General features: G+C 38.1%; 2 pseudogenes; one reads left to right on the forward strand and one right to left on the reverse strand.

The window, feature by feature from the left end:
* Window positions 1-15,651, forward strand: part of LOC140516782 (olfactory receptor 5W2-like) — a 197,441-nt pseudogene that overhangs the window by 60,310 nt on the left and 121,480 nt on the right.
* LOC140516673 (olfactory receptor 5D18-like) lies at window positions 3,720-4,670 on the reverse strand (annotated as a pseudogene).

A 15,651-nucleotide genomic window follows, 5' to 3' on the forward strand; every position in this document is an offset into this window, starting at 1 on the left:
AAATTCCCCTTAAGGGGTATGGTCCATTAAAATGGATGGGGAAGATCTTCTTCAGTTACATTAAAATAGTCAAATAAAATAGTTAAAAATAAATAAAATAAAGTAGTTAAAATGCAAATATATGTATATATAAACATACATATATAAATACATGTATGCATGTATGTATGTATGTGTGTATATACATATACTGTTACCAGTTAAAGGCTCTTGATTAATCCAAACAAATGCAAAATTCAAAAGCAATTGATTATATTAAAGGAAAAACAGTAAAAACTATTAATTTGCTTGCCTTTACAATGTTTTAGGTATAATTCCAAATTTTTTTTCCTTAATATTTTTCCACATCCATAGGTATACCAACAGTACAGTATTGTGTCTACTGTGCAACATCTTCAAAATGTATCCTTGTTGGGTCATATATAATAATCTCATAGGTGTGAAGTGGATAATTTGGATTTCTTTAATTTGCATTTTTCTAATTGATGGTTCTTAAAAATTATTTGTTCATATGTCTATGGATAACCTGAGTTTCTTAAGAACTGATTTCATTTTCCATTTACCCATTGGGGATTGGATATCAATTTTAAAAATTTTAATCTGAAATGAGGAGGCAGAGCCAAGGTGGCAGAGTAGAAAGACACACATGCTCTTGTTCTTCCCCCATAGCCCATAAAGTACCCGTAAAAAGGACTCTAAACACATTCTAGAGTATCAGAAGGCACAAAACTTCAGAGTGAAAGAGATTTCCAGCCCAAGGTAGCATGGAGGGCCAACAGGAGGGGCTGCCACATAGAGCACAGAGCACAGCATGAAGTGGAGTGCAGCCCGTGGAGCCCAGCCCAGCCTTGCCTGCTCTGTGTAGCAGGGACAGGACCAGAAAAGGCCTCTGAGGCAGAATCGTCAGCAGTAGTGGTGGTGCTCAGATCCCTCTACCCTTCAAAGGTCAGTGAAAAAGCTTTTTCTCCTGGGTGAGAAGGGAACAGGGTCTTCCATGAGCCCCGGTCTCAGGTGGTGGTGATAGCTGTGGCAGTAGCAGCAACACTCATTTTTGGAGCCCTCAGTTTAAAGTCCCTGGGTGAACTGCGTCCCTGATCTTGGTCTCAGCCCTGAGTGGTGGCCCAGGGGTGAGGAAGAGTGTTAGCTGGAGTGGTGGAGCTGGTAGAGTCTTTGAAAAGTGAATTCTCCTTGCAAATCCTGGGGAGAAAAGCTTTGGTAGCTCCCAAACCAGAGTGCAGGCCAGGAGAGGAGTAAACTCCTCTCCTTTGATTGAGCCACCTTGGAGGAACTGAGAACTTACAGGTCCCCAGAGAATACCTTCCTCTTGACAAAGGACTCAAAAGTCAAGTAACTGGCTGGGGAAATGCTCAAGAAAGGGAAAAAAATAAAACTATAGAAGATTACTTTCTTCATGAACAGGTATTATCTTCCATCCTTAGAGATGAGGGAGAACAACGCTTACGATCAGAGGCCTCCAAAATAAATTTGCAATGGTCTCAGGTCATGGAAGAGCTAATAATTATTTTGAAAATCGAGTAAGAGAGGTGGAGGAAAAATTGGGAAGAGAAATGAGAGCGATGCAAGAAAATCATGTAAAGCGAGTAAACAGCTTGATAAAACAGACACAAAAATGTTGAAGAAAACTACACCTTTAAAAATAACCTAACTCAGTTGGCAAAAGAGGTCCAAAAAGGCAATGAGGAGAAGAATACTTTAAAAAGCAGAATTAGTCAAATGGAAAAGGAGGTTCAAAAGTTCACTGAAAAAAATAGTACTTTAAAAATGAGAATGGAGCAGATGGAAGCTAATCACTTTATGAGAAACCAAGAAATTACAAAACAAAAGCAAAAGAATGAAACAAATGGAACATCATGTGAAATATCTCATTGGAAAAACAACTAAGCTGGAAAATAGAACCAGGAAAGACAATTCAAAAATCATTTGAGTGCCAGAAAACCATGATCAAAAAAAGAGCCTAGACATCATCTTTCACGAAATCATCAAGGAAATCTGTCCTGATATTGTAGAACCAGAGCCCAAAGTAAATATTGAAAGAATCCCCTGATCACCTCCTGAAAGAGACCCAAAAAGGGAAACTCCTGGGAATATTGCAACCAAATTCCAGAGTTCCCAGGTCAAGGAGAAAATTTTGCAAGCAGCTAGAAAGAAACAATTTGAGTGTTGTGGAAATACAATCAGGATAACACAAGATCCCGCAGCTTCTACATTAAGGGATCGAAGGGCCTCAAATATTACATTCCAGAAGTCAAAGAAACTGGGTTTAAAACCAACAATCAACTACCCTGCATAACTGAGTGTAATATTTTAGAGGAAAAAAAAATGGTCATTCAAGGATATAGAGGACTTTCAAGCATTCTTGATGAAAAGAGAAGAACTGCATAGAAAATTTGACTTTCAAACACAAGAAGCAAGAGAAGAATGGAAAGGTAAACAAGAAAGAAATCATAAATCAATTTCTGAAGTTGAACTGTCTACATTTTTACATGGAAAGAGAATATTTGTAACTCTTGAGGGATTGCACACACACACATATGGACAGAGAGTACAGGTTGAGTTGATATTTAAAAGAACAAATTAAGCGGTGAGAGAGGAATATATTGGGCGGAGAAAGGGAGAAATGGAATGGGGCAAATTATCTCTCAAAAAAGAGGCAAGATAAAGCTTTTTCAATGGAGGAGAAAAGGAAGGAGGTGAGAGGGGAAAAGTGAAGGTTACTCTCTTCACATGTAGTTTAAGGAAGGAATAAAATGCTCTCTCAATTTGGTATGAAAATCTATCTTACACTACAGGAAATTAGGGGAGAAGCGGACAAGTGGTGTGAGGAGGATGAGAGAAGGGAGGGCAAAAGAGTGGAGGGAGTAATTAGAAGTAAACACTCTTGTGGAGGGACAAGGTCAGATGAGAGAATAGAGCAAATGGGGGCAAGATAGGATGGAGGGAATTATAGTTAGTCTTACACTACATGACTATTATGGAAGTCTTTTGCAAAACTACACATATACAGCATATATTGGATTATTTACCTTCTCAGTGGCGGTGGGTGGAGAGGGAGGAAGGGAGAGAATTTAGAATTCAAAGTATTAGAAACTAATATTGAGAATTGTTTTTGCATACAACTGAGAAAAAAGAAATGCAGGTAATGGAGTATAGAAATTTATCTTGTCCTACAAGAAAAGAGAGAAGATGGGGATAAGGGAACAGAGGGGTGTGATAGAAGGGAGGGCATATTGAGGAAAGGGGTAATCAGAAAGCAAGGCCTTATGGGGTGGAGGCAGGGGAGAGATGAGAAAATTTGGAACTCGAATTTTTGTGGAAATGAATGCCGAAAACTAAAAATACATAGAAGATCTTTAATTAATCAAAAAAAGTCAGAGATGAGAGTGAATCAATAAAATTTGTTGCAATTGTTCCCCCCCAAAACCGTTCCTTTTTAACTTTCACTTTATTTAGTATTTTAATTAAAATGTTTTAAATTTATCTAATCAAAATTTTCAATTTATCATCCTTACTCATCTTTATCAATTTTTCATGATGAAATTGTTGTCTATAATGATCTTCATAAGCTATATGTTACGTATTTCTTTAAATTGATGGTTATATGACCTTTTTCATGTAAGTCATTCATCTAATTGGAGCTTACCAGAGGTGAGGTGCTTAAATATTCGTCACTAGAAAATTTTAATTACTAGGTGATATGCTCAGGGAGAAGAAATTTTAATTCCCATTAATCAAATAACTTTTTCTTTTACATCTTTGTTTCTCAGGCCATAGATTAGAGGACTGAGCATAGGGATTACCATTGTATAAAACACAGAAGATACTTTGATTGTGTGGCAAGAATTCTTGGAGTCAGGAACACAATAGAGAAAGAGAATGGTCCCATGAAAGATAGTTATAGCCTTTAAGTGAGAGGCACATATGGAAAAGGCTTTGCATCGTCCACTTGAGGAATTCATCTTCAGGACACTGACAAAAATGAATACATAAGAGGTCATTATAATCAAAAGTGTACTCACTTCATTAAAAGTGGCGGAGATGAAAAGCAGCATCTGGTTCAAGTGTGTATCAGGACAGGAGAGAGTAAGAAGTGATGAGAACTCACAGCAAAAATGATTAATTGTGTTTGAACCATAAAGTGTTAATTGAATAGCAGAGAATGTGAGTAGAAGGGAACAGACTGTACCCCATGCATATGATCCAGTTACCAACAGGGCACAAAGCTTCTGGGACATGACAATTGTACATGGCAAAGGATTGCAAATAACCACAAAGTGATCATAGGTCATTACTACCACCAGGAAAGACTCAATCACTACAAAGGCACAAAAGAAAAAAAAATATACGAAAGAATCAAAGAAGGATATGCTTAGGTCCTTTATGAGCAAGTGCACCAACATCTTCGAAGCAATGATGGAAGAATAACAGAAATCCCCAAAGGACGAATGACTGAGGAAAAAGTACATCGCGGTGTGAGGTTTGGTGTTGATTCGGATGATGCCAATCATATCTAGATTTTCCACCATAGTTATAGACTATATGATCAAGAACACTAGGAAGAAGGGCACTTGAAAGTCTGGGTAATCTGAGAAACCCAAGAGGGCAAATGTTGCAAATGTTGTACTCTGATTTCCCTCACTAGTCACCATCATTCATGCTGGAGAAAAGAATCAGAAAGCTAGACCTGAAAAAATGGTATTTTCAAAAGAATATCCAACCTGTATTCTTTGCATATTACTATGATACTCATTGAGGGCATAAAGTAAAAACAAAGCAAAATTATACCAGCCCCTCAAAAAATAAACCTCCCTTCAAAGAGCTGGGCATCTAATGGGCATTCACATAGATTGAAGATGTTTGTTGGGGTCTCTAGTGTACTAATGAGAATGGAAAAATATCCATAAGAAAACCTCAGAGAATTTAATTGTGAAGTATAACCAAAGGTCATTATTTTCAATCTCTACCTGGACAAGACATATCTCACATAACCTGGGCAAGACATATCTCTGACATACCTCCAAGACAGCCCATTCCAGTTTGTGATGGCCATAATTATTAGCACACCACCCTACTCCCAATCTTATATTATCTCTCTATAATTTTTTTTTTACCATTGTTATTTGTTTTTCCTGTGGTGCCATGCAGAACAACATCAATGATGGCAACAGCTCCCAGAGTTCTTATTGGGTAGTACACAGAATTTGAGTAAACCTCAAAGAATGAGAGATAACAGAGTGATACAGTCATCAAGGGAAAGATTTAAAATAAAATTAAAATATTACGTAGGAAAAAAAAGATGTTTAAGTAAACACATTGGAAGGAATGGGTTTCTTGAAAGTAGGATATTAGAACAGCTGGAATAAGGAAGGCAACAGTGAAGGATGGAGAATCACTGTGATGGGCAATAAATGACCAGGAAGGCATTTGTTAATCATTGAAAAGTCAATTTAGTTGGTTAGCAACAGGACTAGATGTTTGGGTTCAAGATTAAATCCCTCCAAAATATTAGATAGCTCAGGCCTGAGAATGATATACCTCACTTTCCCCCAAGGTTGGAGACTAGTATAAGAAGGAATGCTGTTTTTCCAATTACCTGGAAGGAACCTTTTCTCTTTCTGTGAAGTTAGAAAATTTTGAAAGGTGGACTTGCTTTATAATGAACGTTTCCCCTACCTCATTTAAGGGTAAGAGCCTTAAATTTAATAGTATACAAGACTAGAACATATTTCATCCTCACCTTTCAATAGTTTTCTTCAAAAAAGATGTCCAAGGATATCTTCTACATGGGATTTTTTTTCTAGTACATTCAGATGTTCCTTCCTTTTGTACAAAGGATCTTTTATTTTTTTCCATGTATTCTTTTTAAAAATGCACATTTTCTTTCAAAATGTAAGATCCAAGAGGAGAGGCACAGTTTTGTAGTTGTTGTTGCTGCTCCAAATGTGTCATAGTACCCCTCCCCCCACATTTATCAACATGCTTTTGTTCTAGCAAGCAATTAATAAATGCCTGTTGATTTATTGAGTTTGTTAGATTCAGTTAAATGCTTTAGCACATCCAAAACTTTTTTAAAAGTTTTGCTCTCATTCAGTGTGGTACATATCAGTTCATGCTTTCTGTCATTCAGGTTCATGCTTCAGTTTCTAATATACAGGCAATTTATACATTTTCCCAAACAAAATTTATAAAAATTTGAACTAAGTAGGATAAGGCACAGATTCCTAAGGTACTTCACTAGATATTTCTTCCCAAGTTGGCAAGAAATTATTAATCTTTGAATTTTACCATTCAACCATTTATAAAATCAATAATAATGATGATGAGTAGCAATAAGAGTAACAATAATAATAACTAAAGCTTACATAACTCTTGAAATATTGCTAAATGCTTTATAAATGTACTTTTATTCAAATCTCTCCATCGCTTCCATGAAAATAGGAAATTCTTCTCAGTCCAGTGTTGTTTTATTTTATACCCTGGTCCACTTCAACAAGACTATCAATTGCATCATTTCACCAAGATGATGATAGTGATTGATGATGATGATGATGTTTAGTTATCATTAAATGCTAGTTTTACTTCTCAGTTTTATTTAAGGCCATTTTCAGGCCTTTGTTATTAGCACCTAAAATTGAAACTGATCATGTGTGGATTAAAATGAAGTTATCAAATAATTTTATTTAATAATCTAACTAAATCACCAAATTCTTCCTAGATGGGCCTGAGATTAATACCAATGTAAGACAGCCATGACAGTGTCTCACATATATAATATCTTTGAGGTTAATGACTGAAAAGTTGTAAAATTGTGAAATAGATTGCTGTATATGAGATTTTTTTTCTTTTTTATAGTAAAGAAAATGATATTCACAGGGGGAAAATGACTTGGATGTAATGTTAATAATACAGAATATACTTTAAAATTATGTTCAGCATATTTTATTTTACTGGAGAGAATGTTAGATGTTTTTCAATGTACGACTGGATAGAGGCATAATATTAAAAGAGGATTGACAAAGACCTTCATTGCAAAGAAAATCTATAATGTGCTCAAGTGTTCCAATGTAGAACAAACTCTTTAATTCTTGATATGAACATGCGGGTTTTCAGTAAACCTAGTTTCTTATAAGTCTGAATTGGGATGGCTCTTATTTGATGAGTAATTATATTAAAGCAACGGGTAAATGTTTCAGGATGGAAGATTTCTGTTGAATTTAAGGGGGAACTATGAAGGACATATAAATATGTAGTAGGGTGCCCTGAGTAGTAGATTTATTGTGAATTTCTTGGATAAAAGAGTACAAAGCTAAAGGAGTTCATAAAGAATAAATATTTCAAGCTAATCAGTTTTTTTATTTATTTAACTTTTAACATTCATTTTCACAAAATTTTGGGTTACAAATTTTCTCCCCTTTTATCCCCTCCCCCCCAAACCCAAGCTTTCTAATTGCCCCTGTGACCAATCTGCTCTCTCTTGTATCATCCCTCTCTGCCCTTGTCTCCGTCTTCTCTTTTGTCCTGTAGGGCCAGATAGCTTTCTTTACCCCTTTACCTGTATTTCTTATTTCCTAGTGGTAAGAACATTAAAGTTGATCCTAACACTTTGAGTTCCTAATTCTTTACCTCCCTCCCTCTCCACCCCTTCCCTTTGGAAGGCAAGCAATTCAATATAGGCCAAATCTGTGTAGTTTTGCAAATGACTTCCATAATAGTTGTGTTGTATAGGACTAATTATATTTCCCTCCATCCTATCCTGTCCCCCATTACTTCTATTCTCTTTTGATCCTAACACTCCCCATGAGTGTCGACCTCGAATTGCATTCTCCTCCCCATGCCCTCCCTTCTATCATCCCCCCCACCCTGCTTGTCTCCTTGTCCCCCACTTTCCTGTATTGTGAGATAGGTTTCCCTACCAAAATGAGTGTGAATTTTATTCTTTCCTTTAGTGGAATGTGATGAGAGTAGACTTCATGTTTTTCTCTCACCTCCCCTCTTTATCCCTCCACTAATGAGTCTTTTGCTTGCCTCTTTTATGAGAGATAATTTGCCCCATTCCATTTCTCCCTTTCTCCTCCCAATATCTTTCTCTCTCACTGCTTGATTTCATTTTTTTAAAGATATGATCCCATCCTCTTCAATTCACTCTGTGCACTCTGTCTCTATGTATGTGTGCGTGTGTGCATGTGTGTGTGTTATCCCACCCAGTATCCAGATACTGAAATGTTTCAAGAGTTACAAATATTGTCTTTCCATGTAGGAATGTAAGCAGTTCGATTTCAGTAAGTCCCTTATGACTTCTCTTTGCTGTTCACCTTTTCATGGTTCTCTTCATTCTTGTGTTTGAAAGTCAAATTTTCTTTTCAGCTCTGGTCTTTTCATCAAGAAAATTTGAAAGTCCTCTATTTCATTGAAAGACCAATTGTTCCCCTGAAGTATTATACTCAGTTTTTCTGGGTAGGTGATTCTTGGTTTTAGTCCTAGTTCCTTTGACTTCTGGAATATCCTATTCCATGCCCTTCAATCCCTTAATGTAGAAGCTGCTAGATCTTGTCTTATCCTGATTGTATTTCCACAGTACTTGAATTGTTTCTTTCTAGCTGCTTGCAATATTTTCTCCTTGACCTGGGAACTCTGGAATTTGGCCACAATGTTCCTAGGAGTTTCTCTTTTTGGATCTCTTTCAGGTGGTGTTCTGTGGATTCCTTGAATATTTATTTTGCCCTCTGGTTCTAGAATCTCAGGTCAGTTTTCCTTGATAATTTCATGGAAGATGATGTCTAGGCTCTTCTTTTGATCATGGTTTTCAGGTAGTCCCAAAATTTTTAAATTGTCTCTCCTGAATCTATTTTCCAGGTCAGTTGTTTTTCCAATGAGATATTTCACATTATCTTCCATTTTTCCACTCTTTTGGTTTTGTATTGTGATATCATGCTTTCTCACACAGTCCTTAGCCTCCATCTGTGCCATTCTAGTTTTGAAAGAACTATTTTCTTCAGTGAGCTTTTGAATCTCCTTTTCCATTTGGCTAATTCTGCTTTTGAAAGCATTCTTCTCCTCATTGGCTTTTTGAACCTCTTTTGCCAATTGAGTTAGGCTAGTTTTCAAGGTGTTAATTTCTTCAACATTTTTTTGGTTCTCCTTTAGCAGGGAGCTGATCTGCTTTTCATGCTTTTCTTTCATATCTCTCATTTCTCTTCCCAGTTTTTCCTCCACCTCTCTAACTTGATTTTCAAAATTCTTTTTGAGCTCTTCCATGGCCTGAGCCCATTGGGTGGGCTGGGAGACAGAAGCCTTGATTTCTGTGTCTTTGCCTGATGATAAGCATTGTTCTTCCTCATCAGAAAGGAAGGGAGGAAATGTCTGTTCTCCAAGAAAGTTCCCTTCAATAGTCTTATTTCTTTTCCCTTTTCTGGGCATTTTCCCAGCCAGTGACTTGACCTCTGAATATTCTCCTCACACCCACCTCGCCTCCTGGTCCTCCCAGCCAGTGTTTGGGGACTGAGATTCAAATGCTGCTTCCAGCCTTAGGGCTTTTGGCCGGGGCAGGGCTGCTATTCAGTGTGAGAATTAAGTTCAGGTGGTCAGGTCGGGGCAGGGCCGTCTCTCAAGCTCAGTTCCCTCAGGGGGTTTATGCACAGACCTTCCACAATGGATCCAGGCTCCCGCCCGCTTGGGGAGCCCTGGTCTGCAGCCGCCTCTCAGCTTCTACCTCCCGGGGGGGCCCGAATCATGGGGGCACCCCACTCCCCTCTCGACATGCCAAAGAGACTCTCTCACCGACCCCCGTCACCTGTGGGCGGAGGGACTTGTGCGGCCACTGGAGATCCCGTCCCTGAAGCCTGCTCGGGTCTGTTTCTCTTGGTGCCGTGGCCGCAGCAGGTTTGGGCTGGGCTGGGCTCCGAGTCTGCAGCGCGACGGACCTTTTGCGAGAGGTTTGCAGGTCCCTCTGTGGGTGGAGGGACCCGCGTGGCCGCTGGAGATCCCGTCCCCGAAGCCCGCTTGGATCTTTTCCTCTTGGTGCCGCGGCCGCTGCAGGGTTGCCCTCAGCTCCCAGTCCCAGCGCCCAGTCCGCAGCGCGAAGGACCCCCCGCGAGAGGTTTGCAGGTCCCTCCAGAACAGAAATCTCCCTTGCTCCAATATTCCGTGGCCTCTGGGTGCAGAATTCGCTGTGAGTTATTCCCCTGTAGCCGTTCTGTGGGTTGTGGGTTCGGAGCTATGTGTATGTGAGTCTTTCTACTCCGCCATCTTGGCTCCGCCCTCAACCTAATCAGTTTTAAAAATGGAGGAAACTGCCTTGGAATGTCACAAAGTATGAGAACTTGGGTTAAATGCCAGTTCCTGTAACTTCTAATGCAGTGCTTTTGTTTCTAAAAATGGCTTCCCACTTTGGCCCTTTGGAACACTGGATCCTAAGGATAGGAAACAAGCATAGCATACAAACTCCCATGGACTTAATGTGCAGGGTGCTCCTGAGGAAAAATATCCGACAGAAACACACCACACATAGAGCCAGCTGACTCTGAGTTTAGGAATGTAAAGTCAGGAAGAACCTTTGAGGTACTTCAGTTTAACCCTCTTATTTTATAATGGTGGAACTTGAGGCCAGATGAGGAAAGGCACAAGACCAAAAAAATAGCAAATGATAGATCTGGGACAAAAGTCACTATTTTCTTGTCTCATAGGCAAATGTCTCAAAGATGTAAAAAAATCATCAAGTCTTTGTTCAGACATGACGTCGAATGCATACAAAACCAAGTATATATATTAAATTATCTCTCCAGAAGAACATAAATTTCTAAGCAACAAAGGAATATTTCTTTTCTTGGTATTCCTATTACTTAGTAATTCACACATAGTACATGCTTAGTAAATAATGTTTATGTATTGTTTGAATGAATAAAAAATAAGGAATGATTTCTTCCTTTATTGACACTGACAAGTTGGGGGAGATGCTTCATGGGGGTTCAGTTTGGAGAACATGATACTCCTTAAACTCTCATTGACTTCCTTAGTGAAATGGTATCATCTCTGGCCAGGCTTCCTGAGGGAAATAAACTTTCTTTACATCAAGAATGGTAGATCATAATCTATAAGGGACCACAGGTAACATGTAGTTGAATCACCTCATTGTAGTGATTAGAAAAATGAGACCCGAGGATAATAGAAGGCTAGCTCATTGTCACACAGGTAGAGTTGCAATCAAAGTCATTTGACTTGGGAGTGGTTTTTTCCACTTTACTAAACTGGGAGGATATTACCAAGATAGTATCATCACTATGCTATATTGAAATTCCATTCTAGGTTCACGGAGGAGGGATAGAGCCCATGTCAAGAGAGATTTCCATCGTAGAGAAGCTTTACTTTTTGACAACTTTGTTCACACACTGGATTGCATCGTAGTTGTGGTCCTTGTCTTTCTTTCATTGGCAGAATCTTTGTTAAGTCTTTTTTTTAGCTGTGTGCTCTAGTGAAGAGAACTCACTGGATTTGGGTTGGCAATACCAAAGATCAAGTCCTGAATATTTCTTTTAAATTCACTTCAAATAGGTTCCTTCACTTAACTGAAAAGAAGCATAGAATTTAGAGTCAAAGAATATGAATCCCAAATTGTCACTTGCTATACAACTCTATAACCACTGATGAGTCACTAAATTCAGTTCAGTTTAATCAACAGTAAAATGTGGTATTGGAAAATAAGCTTTCTAATTTTCTCTTTCTTTTTATCTCTATGATATTAAATATTAAGCACATATTATGATCCCGGAATATGGGCTGTGTAATAGGAGGAAAATGCTTCCATCTCTCTGGGCTTCAGGTAACTCATCTGTGAAATGATGGGAGGGTAGCTGTCCTCTTTGGTCTGTTGTAGAGATCATGTCTAGCAGCTCTATCCCTTCACTTTTTTGAAGTACAGTTTGATATCATACCATGGTTACAGGCTTCTACGGTTAAGTGTTCAGCTCAGGTCCCATCCACTCTAATGACATAAACATAACCAAGGAGCCATCTATTTATGCAAAATACCTTTGATTCAGAAAGATCATGTTCCTTTACAAAGAATGTTTAAAAGCACCTCTTAGAGACAGACAATTCGACGAACTTTTACAAAACCATACTATGTGTTTGGCATCATGTTAGACACTGGAGACACAAAGACCAAACCAAAACTGTCCCAGAATTCAAAAAACTTTAATGAAACTGGTAAATCTAGCCACACTATGTGAATTAAAAAGGAGTTTCGTGAATCATGTAATGATTATTTTATGTTGCAGAGGAAGAAATTGTGTGACTACCGGAAGAAAAGAACTTTATTCAAGGAAAGACTTCTTACAAGAAACAAGGCCTTCTGAAGCCGAGTCAAGTATTCCCTTTGGGCAGCTATGTGGTGCACTGGAATAGGCACCAGTGGAGAAGTCAGGAGGACCTCAGTTCAAATCTCACCTCAGACACTTGACACTCACTAGCTGTGCGACCTTGGGCAAGTCACTTAACCCCAATTGCCTCATCCTGAGTCATCTCCAGTCATCTTGATGTATATCTGGTCACTGGATTCAGATGGCTCTGGGGAAGAAGTGAGCTGGAGACCTGCAAAGCTCTACCTCACTCAAAATAAAGTCAAGTGCAAGTCATGTTATTATTTCTCTGATGGCATGGTCTTCTTTGGCAATGAAGGATAAACATACAAGTATTCCCTTTATTCCAGTTTCCTACTAATTGTCAAATAGATTTTCTAGTCTTTTTTTCTTCCAATGGATGTTATTCCATATAGTGGATGGTGTCATTGGAGAGACACCCAAAGTCCCCTTCTGCTCTGTGATACCTTTTTACTCAACACATCCTTACAAACCTATTCATCATCTTTCCGATTTAATTGAAATTTTTATTTCCATATTTATTGCAGGGTTTTCTTCTCAGTATCAGAACTTGCTATCGCATGTGGTATGAGCCAGCTCAACTATAGGGAGATCTGAGGACAGATGCTGTAAAGTTTGTTTTGCATTCTTATTAGTTTCTCAGTTGTTCTACGTAACTCCACTTACATAGAGCAGCAAGTCATATATACACTGGTAGGCAACTGCCACAGGAAGTAAAAGTGAGAATTACACAGTCATTCAATTCCCTAAGGGAAGCGGTTTTCTACTGAGGACTCTTTTCATTTTTAAACTTCATTAATATTGATATTCTGTGGATTAATGAAGTTATTTCTATATGTTATAGAATCTTTCATGACAGTAGAGGAATGTGATAGTTCTTGCCAGACAATGTTTACAGTTAAGTTTTTGCATCCCTCCCTTCACCGTTGATAAAAAGTTACTGTTTTCTACTGTACATTTATATATATATATATATATATATATATATATATATATATATATATATATATATATATATATATATATATATATATATATATATATATATATATATTGTTGTTCTTCTTTAACTCTTTAACCCACCTTGACTTAACTGTAATACAGTTAATTCTTCATCTTGTCATCCAGTTTTTCCAACCAAAAATTCCAAGAAAGAAAGAAAGTAGGATTTTTATTAGGATGCTTTCTGTTCACTGCACTATCTCCACATGTTCTCGGATGAAAATGAACCTGTTTTGAGAGAAACAGCAAAAATCACACATATTAGGCAATTCATCATTTAGGTGCCCTACTGACCAGCCTATTCTAGCCATTCCTTGAATAGTCTCATCCTTCAAAATGTTAATTAGGAAAGGAATATATTTGTTTTGAAATCCTCAGGTTGTTCATACATTTACATCCCAATTTGTTACTTCCAGTGTAGTGGAATTTAGAGGTGGAAGAAAATTCAGAGATCAACCTGGCTCTATGTCTTCCATTTACAGATGAGCAAACTAAGGGACCAAAAGGCAAATGGATTTACCCAAGGGCCTAAAGCTAACAGCTCTGTCCATTACATGTTGTTTCTATTGATCCTGCTTCTGTACAAAACCTTGGCAGGACTGGGATATATTTAGAATATTTTATTGCCTTTAAGTAAATAGGTATGGGCTAGAGAGAGGCCAGGCTTTTTCAGTAACAGAATATCCTAGAAGAATTTCCAAGGGGAAAGAGGGAGACATTTTTCTTTTTCATTTCACTTTTCTTTTAAAAAATAGATCATTTTGCATGAAGACTCAAGCAACACCATTGTAAGCAAATCTACCTTCTGAAGAGAGGCAAGTCACTCTCCTGCCTCCTAAAGCTGCATGTGGGCATGATACTAGGGATTTCATATCTGTGGGATCCTCTGGGGATCAGGATCCAGAGAATCCACTCTATTCCATTATTATCTATGGGCCACAGATAAGCAATTAATAGGAATGAACTGTCTCTGATGTTATCTTGATAGGAAAAAAAGAGAAGTACTAAAGTATAAGGAGAAAGAGGAGGATTATCATTTACATGCTTAATTTATATTCTAACATTAATGATTCCTTACACTTATAGTTTTTCATGCTACCTAAAGCACCTCTATCTCAATTGATTTTTACAATGATTTCACTACGAAGACTTCTCAGGAATTACAGCTCTCAGTTGTACAGATGAGGAATCTGACCTTTCTGACTTATATAACTTGCCTAGGGACACAGAGCTAATAAGTGTTCAGGTCAGAATGCAAACCCAATTCTCTTGATTTCCTAGACGAGTGCTCATTTTGCTGTTATGTCCTGACTACCAAGGACATCAGCTAATCACTGCAACTACGTAGAGCTACAATGGCTCTTAAAACGGATCTACAGCAGTGGTTTCACTCCTCATTTTCTTTTAAATCAGTATTCTGCCCCAATGTTTCAAAACCAAACAAAAATCAGAACAGCACAACACCTATCCTTGCTTTATCTCTCTTATCTATATCCCAAAGTTCCACTGCTTCTCTTTTTACTCATTTCTCCTGTTCTAAATTCTACCTATACACCTTCTAACTTGTCTCCCATTACTAGTGTTCTCTTATCTTTTTTCTTGGTCTTTTTGCATTCTAATCTTTCCTGTCTGTAGTATTTGAAACCACTCGTTTCTTCTGAAAAGATTCTCTTCTCTTTGAAATTTCCAACCCCCTCTCTCCCTCTCTCTCCCTCTCTCTCTTTCTCTCTCTTTCTGAATTTATTCAAAGATTCACAGATACCACTTGTAGTATGTGTGTCAAGATGTTCTAAGCACAAGGTATTACTCTTTCTCCACTCATTCCCACAGTGTGGTGACAGGTATCAAGAATTTGCTTTTCACAAGCGAGGACTTCTTAATACTAGGGGATCTCTTTCTTAAAGTTCAGTGCTTATAGGGTGAAAAATGTCTGTAAATGGAAGACCGCAAGTGAAGAATACTTGCTTCAAGCATGGGCACTCTGAGTGGTGTTTACACCATGAAGTCTTTCTACATTATGAATTATGCACAGGGCATATTTCCAGGCTGGAGCATTTTTTGTGTGCTCCTGAAGGAAACACTGTGAAATCAGCTCTCTCTCTCTCTCTCTCTCTCTCTCTCTCTCTCTCTCTCTCTCTCTCTCTCTCTCTCTCTCTCTCTCTCTCCATATATATATATACATATACATATATAATACACACACACACACACACACACACACACACACACACACACACACACACCCTTAGGGTTTACA

The sequence above is a fragment of the Notamacropus eugenii genome, chromosome Y, assembly GCF_028372415.1.
Source record: "Notamacropus eugenii isolate mMacEug1 chromosome Y, mMacEug1.pri_v2, whole genome shotgun sequence".
NCBI lineage: Eukaryota > Metazoa > Chordata > Mammalia > Diprotodontia > Macropodidae > Notamacropus > Notamacropus eugenii.